This window comes from Halichoeres trimaculatus, unplaced genomic scaffold (assembly GCF_033239565.1).
Source record: "Halichoeres trimaculatus isolate MK-OKI-2021-1 unplaced genomic scaffold, fHalTri1.1 fHalTri1_scaffold_6, whole genome shotgun sequence".
Classification (NCBI taxonomy): Eukaryota; Metazoa; Chordata; class Actinopteri; order Labriformes; family Labridae; genus Halichoeres; species Halichoeres trimaculatus.
Window position 1 is genome coordinate 1458095 of NW_027437184.1, and position 11746 is coordinate 1469840.

Here is an 11746-nt window from a genome sequence, read left to right on the forward strand (position 1 = left end):
CAGGTAATTATTATTAACACCGTTTTGAGGCTGTTATGGTCCGATGGTCTGATCTACGCAATATAAAAACCAAAAAGAACGAAAAAAATCCATTCAGTACAGCAGCTACAAAACGGCTTAATAATTGACCAATCTGAACCGCCGTTTCCCTCATTTCGGATTGGTCCGTGAGTCCATCCAATCCCCTGTCTCCCTCGCTTCGCACCGTCATGCCCATGGTCCCACCTCGTCCTTCCCCACTACCCCTCTCACGTCAGCTAGCTGCTCAGCTACCGAAACGTCATGGAGCCAGAGATGAGTGAAACCAGGAAGCTGTTACTGTTACCCTCCACAGGGAAGAAAACGAAAAAGTTTCAGGGAAAAGGCTGAAGCAAGGAAGAGTTTTGAGCTGAGTCAGCTGAGTTTCTGTTGAACAATTAGTGACTTTGTTTCCCACAGTGGAAGATGTCAGCTGAATAACTCTGGTTAGTCTGAGCCTGTACTGGCTAATGACTGAACGCTGCTGGTCAGAACGGGTCGGCTCTGTCAGTAGATGTTAGCATAAGTTAGCCACACATCTTTAGCATTGTAAACTGAGCTGGTGAAGACACGCAGAGAAAGGTAAAGCCCCGCCCACAGTTGGCTCTGCTCTGATCAGCTGGCAGTGGAAACGCCAGACCTGCTTCTCCGGCTAATTCATGGTTCTGATCGCGCCGGTCAAACTGAAAAAGCTCCCACTGTGTGTTACAAGGAGGATGACTGTCTGTTTGTTACATTTTCTGCTTCTTGCTCTGTTGGAGGGGGCGTGTTGTTAGGAGCTGGGGGGCGGGATCTTGGAGCACGGAGGGGAGGGGTGAGTGAGGCTACGTTTTTCAAATGTGTCTCATCAGACAAACTGGGTTTCTGATCGTAGACCAGAGCTTTAAGAGACGTGAGAGTTTTAACCTCCAAAAAACACATTTTTAACTTAACACCAATTCGATGGATGGTAAAGGACTCACAGTTTTATAAAAGGAGGAAAGAAAAAATCTGAATTATTAGCCTGTGATTTTTTGTGTAATAACTTTAAATTGAGCTTTTTTTGTTCAAAAATCTTTTTTTTCCCCAATTTAAATCCTTCATTTTAGTCTTTGTAAGCTGAGTTTGAAAAAGTTGAGATGTCATATCCTCCGAAATAATCTTGAAAACTGACTCACGTGATGAGCATTTTTGGGAAAATATGGCTCCTGATGTAGTCTGTAGATATCATCATCATCATCATCATCATATAACTTTTCACTTGCTCTAGTGTTGGAAAAAAAAAAGATGAAAATTCCCAAAATCAGAAATATCGAAGAATCATAACTTAAATCAAATGAACATCCTGAAAAATCTTAAAAGAATCAGGAGAAAGCGTATCGTCCCAGCTCTGATGTGAAGCCACTGACATGTTCAGCTGAGAATCTCCAGTTAGCCCGGTCACTCTTTGCTCCAAAACACCGGTTCTTCTGTAACGATCAGGGCTTGATAGAAATCGACAGCTGACCACAGAACAACCCAACGTTTTTCTGCTGCTTTAACTTTGTATTCAGTGTTTAAAGAATGATAACTCACCTGGATGAAACGAGCTAAACGCTGCTTCAAGTTCCTGCTGCGTATTTCTGATGACGCTGACTCTGAGGTGGTGTCTACAACTGAAGATAATTAATGAGAAATCTCATTTTCTTCCACATCAACTCCAGAAAAACAACACTTGAGTCAGGAGCAGCTCCTCTGGGAGCTTCAGGGAGTGTTTTCTGTCTGGGCTCCAGCGTCAGATTGTAAAGCACAGGGTTAGGTCAGGTTAGTGGAGGTCAGGGAACACAAGGACAAATTACTAAATGAAACGTTTCTTCCCTTTAAGGTCTGACTCTGGGCCTGGCTGGTGTTTATGGTCGTTCCTGTTGGAGAAGAGAGGGATGAAGGGAGGAGGGTAGGCCGACCTGGAAGTTAAAATAGCGGCCTTCACTTTCCTGGCCTGTTAGCGTAAACACTGTGGTTCATTTCTTCTTCTTCTCTTTCCCTTCCTTTATCTCCATCTTTGTCCCCCTCCGTCCTGCGCTCCCTCTGGGACGCCTGCCATGTGTTTTGGAGGCCCTCAGAGAGCAAACCGCACACTGGAGCTGTAGCAGGGGGTAGAAGGAGAAGAGGAGGAGGAGGAGGAGGAGAGGAAGGCTCCAGAAAAAGCTCGGCCGGCCGGCGCTCCCAGCCAAGACACCAGCCAGAAACCAAACTGGATGTGGTCAAACTGTCAAATTACTTAAGGAAACTGCAGCAAAACCTCAGGAGGCGAAAAACAGAGAGGGAGAGGAGAGTTTTCCTTTTATTGCGCTGCAAAACAAGCAAAGCAGAAGGGTATTTTAAAACCGATTTATCATTTTACAAAGCTGCTGGCGGTGAGGCCTCGTTTTTAGAGAGCAGTCTGAGGAGGTCTGCAGAAAGGAGCGTCTCCTGCTTCAGAAATATCGTTTCCTCCAGGAGTATCAGGCTCAGATTATGAGACTTTTTCACCCATGATGCTTTGCAGAGTGTTCTCAGTGAGGTTATCAAAGCGTGAGGTGTGTCTATCACCGACTTCTGTTCCTCTCTTCAGAAAGCTGCTAACACTCTGCGCGTGCATCTCCAGAACAATCATTTTAATTCGACATAACAGACGACATAATCTTGTTTCAATCTGGCTGATGCATTTCAGATGTTGCAAACCTTTCTAATTAGAAATGTTTATTCAGAGGGAGAACAAAACCAAATCCATTTGCAACACTGTCCGGAGAAATTACACATGTGAAATACTGATTTGTTTTGCTCCGAGTTTTGGAGGAAACACTTCATGACCTGAGGAGTGGCAGGATTTTATAACGTGTGCAAGCTTTGGGGAGATGGATGCACAGAGATTTTCAATCATGCACTTTGTTAAAGGACATAAGGGAGCGTCTCACAATCGTTGCAACCTCAGCTTGTGCATTGCATGTTGAAAAATAATCCTCCAAAAACTTTTCTACAAGTCAAATGAAGATTTCCAAACTTGGTCCCATGTCTTCCTTTCTCTGCACAGCTCCATAAAAAGGTGAAAAACTCTCACACCACCTGGAAAGTTTAGCAGAGCGCGGCCTTTTAGTGACTGTCATAAAATCAGAAAGCTCTCAGCTGCTTCCTGTGAATTTACTGCTCGTAGAGTCCGAAGATTACAGGATCCTGTCTGCTCCACGTAAAGCTGGTTAACCATCTCTGAACCCAGGAAAGATTTGGCTGATATTTCTCTGGCCTTTAATATAGAAAGTTACGGGTTTCATTTTTTATTAAGCTAAAAATACAAATCATGTGTTGGAATTTACAGTTTTTGTTCTGGTTTCTCAAATGTCAAGTTTACTCTCCAAAATTAACAGTAGGAAACACGTTTGAGTTTATTATTTGTTCAAAATAATCATTCATCATTTAAAAAAAATGTCAAAACTATTGAGAAAAAAAATCATTAAAAAATATGAAAAGTATTAAAAACTATTAAGATATAAAACATTAAAAATGAAAAAAAAAAAAAAAAAAAAAAAAAAACGAATTGAATGTAACCTTAAACAGATTTAAATATAAAAACGATTTCAATGATAATCATAAATTTTTTAAAAAAAAATTATTTAAATAATATTCATTAAAAATGGGAATAAAAACTATTTCAAAATATTCATAAAAAATGTAAAAAGATAAAAAACTATTGAAATATAATCACTAAAAATAAAATAATGTAAAAACAAATGAGATAAAATTAACTGAAAAAATAAACTCTTTAAATATAATTATTAAAAAAATATATAAAGAATCAAAATCTATTCAAATTTTAATAATTAAAAATAACAAATTAATAAAAACTATTTGAAACTAACCATTAAAAAAAAATAAATTAATAACTATTGAAATAATCATAATTAAAAAAATATAAAAATTAAAAACTATTTAAATAATAATTATTAAAATTTGTAAAAATTAAAAGCTATTTAAATAATAATCATTTAATTTTCAATAAAAATGAAACAACAATTTAATATAGTCACTGAAAATTTTAAGAAATAAAAACTATTGAAACAATAAGAATTTAAATTTACAAAATCTAAACCTATTTGATTAATAGTCTTTTGAAATAAAAAAAAGCAAAACTATTTAAATAATAATCATTAAAATTAAAAAAAAATCAAAAACCATTTGAATGATTAATTTTGATTAAATAATTCACTCTGTGTGTCTGAGAAATCTGCATTTACTGTGTTACCCATTGGAAAAAAAAACCTATAAATCAGCAATGGTTTGCTCCAAGGTCACATGACCCCAATCAGCTGAGGTCCCATCCTCTTTGGTGTGAACCTTGAAGAAAGTGTGTCATGTTTCAGCTCCTCCTCATCAATATTTCATCAGAATGATCGTCTGTACATGGGGCGCATTAACTGTTCATCAGCTGTGTTACCAACATTTTCTGCTCTTCTTACTATAGATGTTATAAAGAGCAAACTGTGAAGAAAAGGAGCAGAAATATGAGCTGATGGAGGTCAGGTGGTGGAGGTTCAAGGGACAAAACATGGAGGAAATGTGGACTGTGTTAGCGTCACTACATGTAGAGTTAGAGCGACAGGTTTCTCTCTTCTTGTCCTGTCAGCTGGTTACTGGGAGTTTGAGACATAAACTGTGAAATAAATGATGAGGGACATTTCTAGGGAGCTTAGTCTGACAGAGAAATGTTGAATAACTCTAACTAACTTTTGTCCATAACACAGTCCACAAAATAATGCAGCATTTTTTTCTTATAACCTAAATATTTAAGAATGCATTAGAGCTCAAGCTTGTCAGCTGTGTTAAAGTGAAGAGGAAGATGTAACGTGACGAAGATTCAGAGTTAACATCAGGGACGAATCAGCTCCAGATCTGAGTGGATCATTAGGCGGCTTTAAATCACTGCGATACGTTCAGATCAAGTGTCACCGTGTGTGTGTTTGTGTGTGTGTGTGTGTGTGTGTGTGTGTGTGTGTGTGTGTGTGTGTGCCCGTCACGCCGTGCTCTGGCTCCACTGAGGCTCCATGCCCAGCAGTTATAGACGGCAGACATGGCTTTAACTTCCACTGCCCCCTTCCCTCTCTCTTTAACACACACACACACACACACACATGCATGCACACACACACACACACACATGCATTCACACACAAGCATACACACACCTCCTCCTCACTCCATAACAAACAGCGAGGGTCCAGGCCCCCAAGGCTTCCTGTATCCTACACACAGCCAGCAAATAAACACCATCACATTCATATACCCCTACACACACACACACACACACACACACACACACACACTGTGACAGAGAGCGGACCAATCCAGGTAACCAGGTCTATTTCTTCCCTTGTTAAGGGCTGATATTAAGAGCTGAGTTTAGGAGCTGACACTGGGAGCGGCCTGTTGGGTGGACTCTGTGTCCCGGGTTTAGAGCCCAACTGATTAATCGGTCGGGTCGATTAATCGGTCGGGTCGATTAATCAGTTGGGTCGATTAATTGGTCGGGTCGATTAATCAATTGTGTCGATTAATCGGTCAGGTCGATTAATCGGTCGGGTCGATTATGCCTGTCACCGATTAATCAACATTGCCAAAATGTTGTCGATTATGAAAAATTTTGCTCCGGTTGATTCTGTCGCTCCTGCTCCTGTGTGTCTGTGTGTTGGGCTGCACACTGCCCGAGTGCCCGCCCCCTCCGTCCACCATTATCTAATGTAAGACTATAGAACGGCATATCAACGTTGTGTATGTTGCTGATTGTGTATTTACACAGGCTGTACAGGAAGTGTGAAATAAAAGTCAGCGATGTCTCAAAGATTAACGCTCATCATGCTAATTCAAAGTAAGTGAGAAAAGCTGTCGATTTTTGGTCGTCTTCGTTTTTCAGAAATGATTTTTAATCTGAGATTAACAGCTGATTTTATTCTGAGCCCAGTGAGTTAGTTAGTTATCTCTAATGTTAAAAAAATTTAACAGCTGCTTCTCCTTGTTGGAAACATCCACTTGTTAGATTGAGATTTGATCGTTTTTATGATTTTCACAGAAAACTAAATTTTCTGGTTTCACGTCCTGTCATTTTCTGCTCCACAACTTTCAGCATCATAAAGTTTTATCCCACATCCTGCAGCCTCCAGATGACGGTTTCATGTAGATCAGCGCCCACATTTCATCGTTTTACAGGGCTCCCGTGGATCCTTGAAAAGTCTTAAAAGGCATTGAATTCATAATTCTAAAAACAAGGCCTAAATTGGCATTAAAAAGTCTTACATCCAAATTTCAAAAGTCTTAAAAATTTGAACACATTGGTGAGATTTATGTTAGTTTGAAGTAAAGAAAATATGAAGTAACATTTTTCTATTTTTCTAAATAATGTCCTGATTTACTCTCGTGGCAACATCAAGTGATCACAATAGTGGAACTAATGAAACGGTGATGTGGTTGCACCAGGAACTTTTAAAGCGGACACATGTCTTGGTTCTACCTAAGGTGCCTGGAGAGAGAAAAAACTGAGGAAAAATTGGCAAAAAAATCCAAAAGTGGCTTAGGAAAATTGATTATGGCAGCAAAACTGTGAATAAAATTTGAAAAACTGTGTAAAAATTCCAAAAAAAGTTTGTGACAGTGGCCAAAAGAAGATGGATGGGGGCAAAATAGGCATAAAGTTGTAAAAATGGGGTCAAAAAAAGGTAAAAAAGTGATGTTTCATGTGAAATAAACATTGGGTTAAAATTGCCTCTAACACAGGTCATTCATGTGGTGTTTTTGTTTGTAGGAACTCTGTTTTAACATCTTACTTTTTTTCCCCACTCAGTAAAAGCAGATCCATGTTTACTTTAATGTTTCTGTTTTTGTACTCAGCGCTTTATTTAACGACGCTTTATTTAACCAACAAACTGAATCTTGGTCAGTCAGTAGAGGAGGTAAAAACTGTTTCTTGAACACTCTTTCTTCATAAAAAGTGGTTAAAATTACTCAACCGTTTGTCAGACATGAAAATAAAGAAGTCAAAGACGCAGTTTTCGGCCTGTCGTTGCTCGTGTACGGCCTGAAAGAAGACTGACACACACAGCTCCAAAATCTAAAATATTTGCTTCTCAAATCTGTAGTTTTACATCTTGAGTTATTAAACTTTAAATCAATCAACAAAATAATTCAAGGAAGCATTTAAAGAAGAATCTAAACTTTCGTTTTCCTCTATAAATCAAATATTTCCATCTGGATTCATCACGTGTTGATAATCTCTCCTCTCGTCGTCCTCTGTGGCGTGTGAAAAGAAGATACCAGTGTAGCAACAGAGGAAACATAGCAACCACATAATTGGTAGCCAGGACCAAACTTCAGTCCCGTAGTGCTATCGGCTGGGCTCTGTACCCTGTTCTTTCCCCGTATATCTCTGGCTGTAATGACTGTGACACGGCTCTGCTGCTGCAGGCCTCGCTCCAGCTGGAACACGTCTCAACGGTTCACAGACGTCGCGTTTGGGAAATAAAATCAGGGACTCTGTGATGAGGTGACAGCTCGCTTTGAGGGAAAGTTTTGAGGAGAATTATGATCAGATGGATTTAACCCGCTGAACCAGCAGCCATCGAACATTTCAGTCTTCATTCTCTAAATGCAAAGACGTCCAGGTCGCTCCGTGCTGAGGCGCCGTCTGTCATCTGTCCCACACTTTAAGGCTTGACATGATGTGAAATGTTGATCAGGTTTTTAACAGTCTGCGTTCACCTTAAACCCTCCGCCATGTTGGTGTGATGGAAACTTGGTTAGATGATCTCCCACATCACAGGTGACTGTCAGAAAAATCAAATGTTTCACATCTTTTTAATTCGCTTAAAGATTAAGATGCACAGTATTGGATTTTTTGTGGATATTTTACAGCTCATTCAGCCGATTACTGACACCCATATTTTTCCCACACACCTGATTGCAGAGATCATCAACTAGGGATGGGAATTGATAAGACTTTATCGATACCAATGCTGTTAATGATCCTGCTAATTAGGGCTGGGGGTAAACGATTATTTTTAAAATGATTAATCAGGCGATTATTTTATTGATTAGTCGATTAATCTAACGATTAATTGGACGATTAATCTAACGATTAATTGGACGATTAGTCTAACGATTATTTTTCTGTTGTTCAATTATATCAAAACCATAATGTATCCCAAATAAATGCCAAAACGATCTCTCTCACAACAGAGCTAATTAAACAACACTGTTTTGCAGTTGCTAAACAATACGACGCATCGACTATTGAAATTTGTGTCGATGAATTTTTATCGCTGACTAGTCGATTAATTTATGTCGACTAATCGCAACAATGCCAAACATACATCCCAGTGTAGATAACTGCTTCTGCAAGTTGCTGGTGTTTCCACTCTAAGGTTGTGCAGGAGGTGTGATTAAAATGAAGCCACAATTCTGATGCTTGTGAACCCTGTCAATTGAATGGAATTAATAAGGGAATTGATTAGCAAAAAGATTAATGATATTGATTCTTTCATGGAACTGATACCGATTCTCAACTGGAATTGGTTTTCGATTCCCTTCCCTATAATCAGCTTCCTCCTGTGTTGGATGAAGCATACAGTGTTAAGGTGCAGACTCTCATCACTTTATGTTTAAATCATTAATTTCTGTGCAAAGTAGGAAAAAGCAGCAGCTTCAACAATTGATGACGTGTTTTTTGCTGCAGCAAATTATTTTATCTGTTTGTTTTATTTGTGGATATGGAATTGTTGGCTGGTATCAGATATTTCATTTTCAAGCTAATATCAGCTGATACTGATACCGATAACATGCCGATATTAGCGTGCATCCCTAGTTAAAGATTGTAGCAACCAGCAAAAAAAGTTTAAGTTACAGCGCCACCTATCACAGATCCACAAGGTGACCCTGAAGGTGAATAAAGCTGCGTTTCCACCAAGCAGTCCGGGTCGGTTCAGTACCGTTTGGGACGGTTTGGGACAGTTAAGTCTGATCCCGTTTGCGTTTCCACAGCAAACTGTGCCCTCTCGTGGTGGGCGGCGTGTAAGCTGGATGCTGGAAGCCACAGCTGGTAAACAATAGCGCGACGCCGTAGCAGCTTACCCCGCGATTAAATCCAACAAAGAAGAAAACACGACACAGTAAACAAAGAGCACGGATGGAAGACATGCAGCATTTCGTCCTCTCTGTGATTGGCATGTAACTCTCTGTTACAAAGAAAAATCAAGCTTCGTTTCAGAGAGTCTGTGAGCCGCCAGGAGAAATGCAGCCGCTGTCGGGGTGAGTGACGATTCTTTTGACCAATCAACCGTCTGCAGTGTTGTTGCTCCACCTCCCGAGAGCGGATCGGTTCAGTCTGGCACCCATACGAAAGGGTCCCAAAAAAGTGGGACGGCTCGTCTCGGTTTTTAGGGATCCGTCCCGGGATGAGTCTGTCTTTTTTTCTTTCGAGAGTCTAATCACTTCCTGACTCTACCTCCTGACATATTTTACTATCCCTAAAAAAATACACAAGAATCATCGTTAAACGTGACGTAAAGCCTCGTTTTTAACCTCGTATAACTAATGAAAACGAGGCTTCTCAGAAAAAAGAGGACCTGAATACAAGACAGCCAAATGATATCTTCAAATCACCACAACAATCAGACGTGAGAAACATTTCTACCAGGTGGATTAATCTTTTAAAGTTTGACCACAGCCCATCTGGAATGACTGGAGAGATGGATTTTTAAACCTATACTGCAGCCAGCCACCAGGGGGAGCAGTTTCTGTGGAGACCTCACTTCGAGCTGAACAGGATGGCGTTCATTTTTTTTTACAGTCTATAATCTGGTCTGGATTGGGGTTATGTTTGGGTGGTTGGAAGACCCGGAACTGGATCAGACTCCCAGACGGTGACTTGACTTGAATTGTTTCATTTTTGTTTATTTTTTTGTTTGTCAGATGTGACTGTTAATAGTCTGCTTTTCTTTTTCCTATGAATGAAATGAAAAAATCTGAAAAACTACGATCAACAAAAACAGTTTGATCTCTAAAAAACTGAAAACAAACTTTCAGAAAACAAGTTTGTCATGTTCTGTAGTTTCTCGTCTGTCCTCACTTTTCAGTGCGATGGAAAAACTTTGGCTAACTCCAGCAGAAATGTGTGTGTCTGTGCTGAGAATAACCACTGATTACTACCCACGGCTGTGTGTGTGTGTGTAAGTGTGTGTGTGTTTCTGTGTGTGTGTGTGTGCCTCAGTATGAAAAGAATCAGCCGGCACAAACAGCTAGCTTGCTGTGCTGTTTGCTGGTCCCAGCAGACACAGGAAGTTACAGTGTCCCGGGCGTCATTGTACAGAGGGACAGAGGTGTCTTTGTGTGGGCCGAGGTCGCCGAGCAGGTGCTGTCTCTGTTCCCTCTCTGTTCGTCACTCTCTGTGTCTCTTTTCTCTCTTTATGTCCTTCTGTCACTTTCCAAATCCCTCTCATCAAACTGACTCCAGATAAAAACACCTTCAATATTTAGAAAAACAGAAAGAGCAGAAAGCTGAACTTTCTTCACTGAGGAAAACATGTGAAACTCTGCTGCAGATGGTGATGATAACCATATTTTATGACTTCCTGCAGACTCAGATTGCTGCAACATGGCTCAAAAGAAAGGTGTTCAACCTGCGGCTCCTTGTAGCTTTAAAAAATATCACTGAAATAAATAATAGTTATTTTTCTTCCAGAGGGTATTGTTGATTAAAGACACTGACACTAAATAAAATCCTGTGTTAACATTTAGTTGAACTAAATCTTCATCCCATCTGTCAATAAAGCCTGCCACCGCTCTACTTCACCTCCTACAACATCAACAGCCCACCAACTTTCCATGCACCTGTGGCTAACCTCAAGTTTTACAGCCCTGGGAAGATAACTACATCTACAAAAAGACTCATCTGGAAGAAAATACTGATTTTAATTCTGTGTGGATGGATTCATTTAACTGACACTCGTCTGCTTAATATACATTTTTGATATGTAGGAAAACATTAGCAAGCAACAAAAAACGATAAGTTAGCAATAAAATAAACATATGTTATTAAATCAAGAAATTCTGTGAAAACTGTTTAAAATTTTTGCAAAATTCTTGAACTTTCATTTTTTATTAATTTCTGCAAAGTTTAATATTTTTGATTTTTTTTAATTTCCACAAATTTGATGAAATTACTAAAATTTTTGCATTTTTTATCATTCATTTTTTAAATTTAATTTAAATTTATTTTAAAAAGTTTAAAACCCCAATGTCTTGGGGATTTTTTTTTTATTTTGAAAGTTTTGCATCGTTTAATGAATTTTAAAATTTCAAAAAGTCAAATAAAATTTTGCATTTTTTTAATTGAAATATTTGCAGACTTATTAAAATTTCAACATTTAAAAAAAATAATAATAATTCCAAAAAAGACAAAAAAAACTTTTTTATAACATTTTGAAACCTAAATTTATTTATTTAAATCTTTTTAGCAAATTTATTAAAAAATAATTAAAAATAAATTAGACATCACATTTACAGTGTCATTAATTCAAAAAAACTTCTCATTTGGATTACCATTCACTAGATTTTAATACACTTTGTGTAGATAAAGTAGATTTTGTGGCTCCTGAATGATTTTAATCCAGGTGATCTGAAGCTAAATGACTCCTATGAAAGTAAAGGTTGAAGACCTCTGGTCCACCCTGTTAACTCCAGGCCTGGTGCT

At 38.8% G+C, this 11746-nt stretch overlaps 1 long non-coding RNA gene across 1 annotated transcript in view; it reads left to right on the top strand.

The window, feature by feature from the left end:
- Window positions 1–2347, top strand: part of LOC141791560 (uncharacterized) — a 35080-nt gene extending 32733 nt beyond the window's left edge. Inside the window, exons 2-3 of the long non-coding RNA XR_012598328.1 lie at window positions 1862–1930; window positions 2100–2347. This is a non-coding gene — a long non-coding RNA (uncharacterized LOC141791560). The remainder of the gene's footprint in view (window positions 1–1861; window positions 1931–2099) is intronic.
- The last annotated feature ends 9399 nt before the right edge of the window (window positions 2348–11746 follow it).